This window comes from Galeopterus variegatus, unplaced genomic scaffold, assembly GCF_000696425.1.
Source record: "Galeopterus variegatus unplaced genomic scaffold, G_variegatus-3.0.2 Scaffold11938, whole genome shotgun sequence".
Taxonomy (NCBI): domain Eukaryota; kingdom Metazoa; phylum Chordata; class Mammalia; order Dermoptera; family Cynocephalidae; genus Galeopterus; species Galeopterus variegatus.
In genome coordinates this window covers 58,084-66,735 of record NW_007738049.1, presented here as the reverse complement: position 1 = coordinate 66,735, position 8,652 = coordinate 58,084, and the positions used below count along the sequence as shown (strand labels likewise).

The 8,652-nt window shown below is 45.9% G+C and overlaps 1 pseudogene; it reads left to right on the top strand.

Annotated features, from left to right (window-relative positions):
* The first annotated feature begins 2,765 nt into the window (after positions 1–2,765).
* LOC103610871 lies at positions 2,766–3,700 on the top strand (annotated as a pseudogene).
* The last annotated feature ends 4,952 nt before the right edge of the window (positions 3,701–8,652 follow it).

The window sequence follows — 8,652 nt, the reverse complement described above, 5'->3', positions numbered from 1 at the left end:
GTTCCCAGATGAGTTTAACTTGAGATCAGGACAAGAGATTCAGGGAAACAAAGAGTACGACAGTAACGTAGCCTCAGCACCATAAACTATGTATGCAAATTAGGAAACCAAGTGTGGGAAAAAAACTGTGGGAGTGAAAAACGTTTTTAAAAATCATTTTAATGTGAAAGCTTTGGCTCCACGAGGACTCAGTTAGATCTTTAACAGTGACTGTAAGGGACTCAGAAGGCAGCCAGCAGTAAACATGATGTCCAAGGAAGGCAGAAGTCTAGAAAGTCATAATGGGTGACTAGGAGTTATAGCAAAAGACTTAGTTGAAAAGACTTCGTGATGGGTAAATGCTCTGGCTCATGAATACAACAGATTAGTGGTTGCTGGTGTTAAGGAAGAGCAGGGGTGGAGGGGAAGTAGGTGTCCTTATGAAAGGCTAACACCAGGGATCCTTGTACTGATGGAAATATTTTGTATCCTTAATGTATCAATATCAATATCCTGCTTGGGACATTGTAATCCAGTTTTACAAGATGCTGTTGGGAAAAACTGGAAAAAAAAGAGTACATGGTATCTCTATAGTATTTCTTACAAATGCAGGTAAATATGCAATTACCTCACAATAAAATTTAATTAAAAAATGATTGTACACTGAGCATCATAAAGGGCTCTTTGCAGTATCAAAATCTGCAATTTGCAGGGGATTTATTTTTTGTCTCAAAATGATGTAAGATTTCTAAGCAAATGTTGGCACATGTGGGGGGGAGAAACAAACATGAAACTCACTCTTTTTTTTTTTTTTTTTGTCCTTTTTGAGACTGGCTGCACCGTGCTCAGCCAGTGAGCGCACCGGCCATCCCTATATAGGATCCGAACCCGCGGCGGGAGCGCCGCCCTCTCCCGAGTGTGCCACGGGCTCGGCCCTGAAACTCACTTTTTAAAGGGTGAAATGATCAGTTGCCTTCCCCGTGTTCATTCAGGCTGCTTCCTCTTAATACTTCTGAAGTGGAATAACATGACACGGATCTGAAAGCTTCATTCCTTTATGCAAAAGTTTATCATAAGGCAAAGAACCCAGCACCGTGCACTGTAACATCCAGGCATAGGATAAGTTTGTTTAAACTGTCTCTACAAATTGATTACAAGTTATGACTAATGATTCTCAATTGCAAAGATAACAAACTGGCAGACTATTATAAAGAGTAGAATAATGGAACACCAGATATGTACATCAAATAAAATTAACCAGAAATGCGCAAATTAACCATTAGTATAATATTGATGAAGATAATGTAATAAAGTTCTTTGATTAGAAAAATAAATATATGTCCCAAGAACAGTCTTCTATGTGATTATTTTACAATTTGAAAAAAAATACTTTGGTAAAATTTCACAAAAATGATATTCAGATCATAATACAATTAGTGTAAATATTTTGTTACAAATGGAATAATAAGTTCACTGTGTGTTTTCTTTGATGGAAACCAGTTAACAAAGGAATCCTCCAGAGATCTTTCTTTAATCTTTATGTTAATAATAAAAATAAGAAAAAAATATAATTTGTTCCTTATGTTTACAGACAACGCTGAGCACTTCTTCATAGTGAAAATTCAAGCCAGTAGGGAAATTTTTGTAATAAAATATGAATGTGGAGAAGTGGAAAGTGGGCTTTGTGTGATTAATTCAGGGCAGTTTTCTAAGGGGTGGTGGGGAAGCTTTCCAAAATCATATTTCTTGAATACAGGACAGATCTAAGAGTCATTTTAGATTATTTCTGGAAGGCAACGACACTGAGCTTTCACAGTGAAAACAGACCAAAGAAATGTAATGGGAAGCTGTATCCCACTGTAGTAAAGGAGAGTGTTTCTATGAAATACCATTTGTAATTCGGGTCACTAAATTGCAACAAAGATGTAGGAGAATTCTGAAAGGTCTAGAAGGTCTAGAGAGAAGCTAAAATGGTCAAAAGAATATAGAATGTTTCATATAAGAATAAGAAAATTTGAAAAATATTTATCTCAGTACAAAAAGATAAGGAGAGACTACAGAGTTGCACAGCCATACCCATAATGTATTCATTAATAATCAATATCAAGTGGATGGTGTCTTTCATGGTGTGCTGGAAAGTTCTCTTCTTAACTCTTTATAGGTCAAAACTTTACCTATGGTTGATGAAGCCAAATAATATATTATTATCAAATTTTCAAGGAATAATAAAGCTTAAAAGAATAACAAAATGTTACATTCCTAAGGTAATATTTTGAAGATAATCAAAACCATAAAGAAGCAAAATATAACAAGATTAAGTCTGGTAAATATAAGTATACATATCTTAATTAAAGTTCCAAAGTGAACTAAACCAATAAGCAGGAGGAGAGAGGAATGTTTTCAGAATATCTTCAGTTGGAAAATTCATGACGTTTTTCTTGATCTCAGGTCACTGTAAGCCATGACATGTTCACATGTGAAGTGAGACACATGACAACACTACTTTGACTTTAGAATGAATTATTAGAAATAAAATATTCGTGCCAAGGGAAACAATAGCTCTACTGTATTTTACATTGGTCAGGACTGGAGACCTCGGCATACACCTATTTGGTTAAGAACACACTCGCGACTGTCACCAGGAGCCCTCCTGTGGCAACGGCACTGCGGGGACCAGCGGGGGCAGGGAGGGGGCGACTCCGGGGACGGGGTGCGGGCTCGGGCGGTATGTCCAGGTGCTGGTCACAGAACTGGGGTGCAGAGGGGAGCTTCAGGCTCCTGCGGGAGAAGAAGACTTGAGCCTGGTCTGGAAAGGATAATTTTGGAGTCTGTTCAGAGCCAGAAGACAATGTGGTTGTGGTTTACGAGGTATTGGAAGATGCTTGACAATGGGTTTCCACTGGCTACCGAGTCAAACATCCTCAAAGAACTGACAAAGCCTCCGACTATCCTCCGAACGGTTGTCAACACCGTAACCGGAAGCACCGATGTGGGTGCACAGCTCCGCACTGGGCAGCTGTCAGTGGTGCCTTGGCTGGACTGGAGTGAAATATACCAGCAACGAAGCCTATTTTGATGTGATTGAAGAGATTGATGCCATTGCTGATAAATCAGTTTCCACAATTACTGCTGAGATCCAGAGGGTGATTGATTCCTGGGTCAAGCGGACTGGAACGCCCGACCATGCACTCTCCTTCATGAACCCCAGGCTGCTGGATGATGTCAGCTTCCACCCTTGTGTTCATTTCAAGCGCTGGGAGTGCGAGCTCATCTCTCCTTCGTCCCTCCTGATGGAAACTCTTCCTGCTCTCTTACCATTCTGGTTGCAATTCCCGTGTATGTCAAACATAACATCAGTTTCCGGGACAGCAGCTCACTCAGACGCTTTGAAATAACAGTGGGACCCAAGCAGACCAGGGGGAAGACCATAGAGGGAGTGATTGTTACCAGCCAGATGCCCCAAACAGTCCTGAACATGAGCCTCACTCCATCGCAGGGGACACACACATTTGACTCAGTCACAAAGATGCTGTCTTGGGATGTAGGAAAAATAAATCCCCCAAAGCTACCAAGTTTGAAGGGGACCATGAGTCTTTAGAAAGGAGCTTCTAAACCAGATGAAAACCCCCCAACTAACCTGCAGTTTAAAATGAAGCAGCTGGCCATTTCTGGACTGAAAGTGAACCGTTTGGATAAATATATTCTAAAACAGTTTATATAAATATTCAAAAGCCTTCTCTGGTATCTCGGTGCTGATGACATCAAGTAGGATAAAACCCCATCCTAGGATTCAGGATCTTTTATGATATGTGCAAAGTCTATTTCTCCCAGTCATCTACCACTGCCCACAAGCATTATGTTTCATTGCTCACTCCGTTGACCTAATCCTGATTGTTTCATGTTCATCGTTTAAGCTTTTTCTCATACTATTGGCTATAAACAGAATCTTTCCATCCACTTAAGTCTTTTCTTAGCTAATTCCTACCTATCACTGAAGACCTACATCAACAACTACCTCCAGTGTGAGCTCTTCTGGCTTTGAAACACAATTATTATTTATTTAAATGACTTTCTGCTTTGTGCTGTGAGAATTTGCACACACTTGTCTTATTCTCATTTTATATTTGAACCATGTCCGCCTGGGAGGTGCCATGCTGGAGCGTCTCCACCTGGCCTCAGTTTCCCTCCTAGGCAGCCAGAAGGACTCTGGGGCTATGTCCATTTTGCAGTCCAGGAGACTGAGGCAAGAGAAGGCTGTGCCAGGGAGGGGGTATTTGGGGGCTCCTGGCACAGATTCTCAGACCTGGGCAGGTGGGCCTGGCCTGGCCCAGCCCAACTGGGGGGGCATGGGATGGGGACAGAGCCACTTCCTGTTTCTCCACATTCTGGAAAATCCCAGCATTCCCGGGCAGTGGGAGCACCCCTCCCTCCCACTTCCCCTTTCTGCTCCCACCTCCCCTCAGCACCCCAGCCTCAGGACCTGCTTCCTTCCCTCCCTCCTGCCCTTTCCCTCCTTTTCTTCCTCTCAAGCCCTAATCAGGTCCCTCCCCATGTGCAGAAGGGGAAATTGAGGCAGAACCTGCAGGGCCTGCCCAGGCCACACCAGGCTACATCTGTCCCTCCTGGGCTTCTCTGTCTCTCTCTCCATCTCCCTGTCCCTCTCTCTCTGTCTGACTCTGTATTTCCATCTCTCTCCTTTCTTTCCCACCAACCACCCTCCCCTGAGCCGACACCACCCTGTCCAGCCACCACACCCTCCCTGCAGCCAGACCTACCTGCCACCTGTTCTGTGGTGTCCTCAGGCAGGCACTGGCCAGCATATTCCAGGGCCCTCCTCGGCCCAGCCTGGGCCCATGGCAAGATCCTGCCAGGACTGGCTGGGACTGCCTCTGTGTCAGGACAACTTCAGGGAACAGCAAACCTGTCCAATGGGTTTGAGATCTGCCTGGAACAGGCCTTCCTGCTCCTGCATTGAGACTGGAGCACCTGGGCTGAAGGGGACAAATGACACACCTGGCCCAGCAGCCCAGTCCGGGTCAGAGCTGATCCTGAAGTCAGGGATCCAGGGCAGGCTGGATGGTGAAGGGAGGTTAGCAGTTCACCTGTCGCCCCGAGGGGAAGAATTATCAATGAGAAGGCACGCACGTGCACAGGCACAGAGGAGGGAGAGCATCGAGGGACCATGTGCAGGGGCCAGGGGGTGTGAGGGCCGATGGAGTGGGAAAGGGAGGCGGGACAGTGGAGGCCTTTACCCCAGGGTCAGTAGGGAGCCATTGAAGTTATAGAGCAATGGAGAGGTATGGTCAGGGTGGGGTTAGAGATCACTCTATCTGCTATCATGTGCTGGACAGGGTGGGGCACAAAGGCCACACTTGGGATCAGAAGGCTCACCTGTTTGGTTTTGTCCCTGGAGGCGTGGGGAGCCATGGGAGGATTTAGACAACCAGAGTAGACACAGCTAGGACAGGAGCCAAAGCAAGGGGGATGCGGGGGCCAGGGAAGAGGACATGGGGAGGGCTGTATAAGGGGAGGGGAGAGGAGGAGACGAGGCCAGCCATAGGCTTGGGGCCACATATTTATCCAAGAAGCATTTATTAACTGCCCCCATGCTGTTTGCAGGTGCCAGGGCCATGAGAGAGAACAGAGCACGCCCCAAGGATGCTCCTGGGTTGCAAAGATGAAGGTCATTGGGCAGCACAGGGCACTGATGCATTGGCCCTTCAGGGGCGGTCCCTGGAAGGGGCCTCACACCCAGCTGTCCTCCTGGGTGTGGATACAGCAGCCAGCTTGGAGTGCTGATGTCACCTGTTCCAGGACTTTCTGAAACTTTACCTTGGATCCACTGCCCAGCCCCAAGGGAAATTCCAGAGCAGCCAGAGGCTGGTCCTGGCTGACTCATTTTGGGGCTCCTGAGGGGCACTGAGGTCATTTGGAGAACTTCATGGAAACTCAACCACCCTGCTCTCGGCCCTGGTCCTGCTGTATCCCACAGGGGCTTGGGAAGAACCCGGACTCCCCAGCCCCAGCCCCAGGTGGGGCACCCCCATCAGAATCTGCAGAGCAGGGTGGGAATCTAGGTCCCCGCAGGTGAAAATCTGGGGGAGGGGGATTTGAGCTGCCCTGGGGTGTTTTTCACCCTCTGCTGGTCATCTCATGTCCCCAGGGCTGCAAGGATGATCAGTGAAGTGTGGCTCCATTTATGTGAAATGTCCAGAACAGGCCAAACCACAGAGACAGAAAGTGGATTCCTGGCTGCTGGGGGCTGGAGAAGGAGATGGGGTTGATGGTGAATGGGGGCGGGGTCTCCTTTTGGGATAATGGAATGTTCTGGAATTAGATAGAGGGGGTGGTTATACACTGTGCATGTACTAAATACCTCTGAATTGTACACTTTGAAATGGTTAATTGTATGGTAAGTGAATTTCACCTCAGTAAAAAAAGAACAGAAAGAGAAAGCAGCCTGGTGGTCACAGGGTGATGGTTCCAAACTCAAGTGGCCAACACGCTGCTTAGGTCAGGTTGGAGTTCCAACTCTAATTATAAAGCCCCTCGCTGGAGAAGCTCCATGGCCACCACCTGTGATAGTCACGTGAAGAGCACAGATACCTGGCATGTGGAGAGCACAGACACCTGGCAGGACATGATGGGAGGACTCTGCTCCTCTGAGGTTCTCCTCCCAAAACCCACCACCATGAAAAAAACACCAGACAAATCTCAATGGAGGAGCCATCTACAAAATACCTGCCCAGTCCTCCTCAAAGCTACCCAGGGCTGGCCAGTTTGCTCAGTTGGTGAGAGCACAGCCTTGTAACACCACAGTCATGGGTTCAGATCCCCTTATTGAGTACAGACCAGCCACAAAAAAAAAAAAAACTGTCCACGCTTCAAAATCATGGAAAGTCCAAGAAACGGTCATAATCGAGAGGAGACTGAGGACATGACAGCTAAGTGTCCTGTGAGATCCTGGGGCAGAAAAGGGGCATTAGGAGAAATCTGAAGAAACCCGCATGAAGTATGGACTTTAGTTAATAACAAGGTATCAATGTTGACTCATGAGCTGGGACAGATGCACCACTATGTGCAGTGTGGGAGCAGCAGGCTGCCCTCTGCTGCACACGGGCTGCTCCAATGTGGTCCTCAAGGTGCAATTAGGGGCTCTAGTTCCAGTGGCTACAAACGAGTCTCATATAATGTAGCCTGATCATGGAGTGTCAATCCATTAGTTAATGGGAATTACAGGTCCCACCCACTCTTGGGCTGGAGGCAGGATGGAGGGGTCACTTTGGGGGCTCTGTCCTCCACACAGACTTTGGAAAGGAAGCTGCACCATTTACAGCTCAGTGCCCCAGTGCAGGAGAGCGTAGCTGCCTCTACATCACGGTGCACAAACTCCAGCCCACAGACGAAACCCAGCCCGTTGTCTGTCCATAGAAGAGCCACATGCTAAGAGTAACTTTTACATTTATTTATTCATTCATTTTGTGGGCAGCTGGCTGGTGAGGGAATCCAAACCCTGGACCTTGGTGTTATCAGCATTTCGCTCAAACCAAGTGAGCTAACTGGCCAGCCCTTACTTTTACATTTTTACATCTAAAAAAAAATCAAGAGAAGAATCATATTTTGTGACATGTAAAAAATATGAAATTCAGTGTCTACATCAATGTTCAGTAATAAAGTTTTATTGGCACACNACTGGTCATCTTTAAAAACAAACAAACAAAAACAAAACAAAAAAAAAACCACAAAAAACTGTATCAGCTTTAATCAATGCTCAAAATTTCAATCAGACCTTTTAAATAATTGTCTCTATAGATGTGTGATTAAAAACAACAGCAAGGGGATATGCGTGCTTGCTATGACAACAGCAGGTTCTAGAACTTCTGGATACTCACTGAACTTCAGGGGCTCCTTACATCATCATGTAGTCATCAAAAGTTCGCATCTACAACCTGGGATAGTGGGCAGACTTCCAGGCTGTCTCATTTATTTTAATCACAAAAGGCTGAACTATGGAAACAGGGAATGCATCTTAGTAGTGGTATTTCTAAGAACACGGAACCACATTCTTCCTTTGTCACCCAAGATTAGCATTTGCTGACTGACGTGTGTCCCACTCCATGCCTTTCTCCGTTTTCCCAGATTTCTGCTGAGGTGGAGGAGATGTGCACCTGACTTCTGAAGCTGGGTTCCGTCTGCCCAGTCCCTGGCACGGTTAAAAAATGTTTTTTTAAAACCATATTGTTTAGAAAATCTGGTGTTGATGACACAATACTCCTGGGTCATTACAGAAAACAGGTGCTGAGCTGTGCTGTCCTGCTGCTCCACATTTCTTGTCAGACTGGGCTTCTTCGGGAACACGTGAATAATAAAATCCACAAAGAAGTCAGCACAATGCAGCAGACTGGTTTTTGTCCTCCAGATGACAGCGTTAAGTAGTTCAACTCAAATAAATGAGAACTCCATGTAACAAGGAAACCTGTCCCAGCAGTTTTGTGAGACACTCAGTGCTCCAATAAAACAGTTTCTAAACAATGTTGAGACATAGTCTGTCCACGTCTGTCATTCCAGACCAGCCCTTTCTAACCCCATCACCATTTTTTTTTTTTTAAAGATGACCGGTAAGGGGATCTCAACCCTTGACTTGGTGTTGTCAGCACCACGCCCAACCAGTGA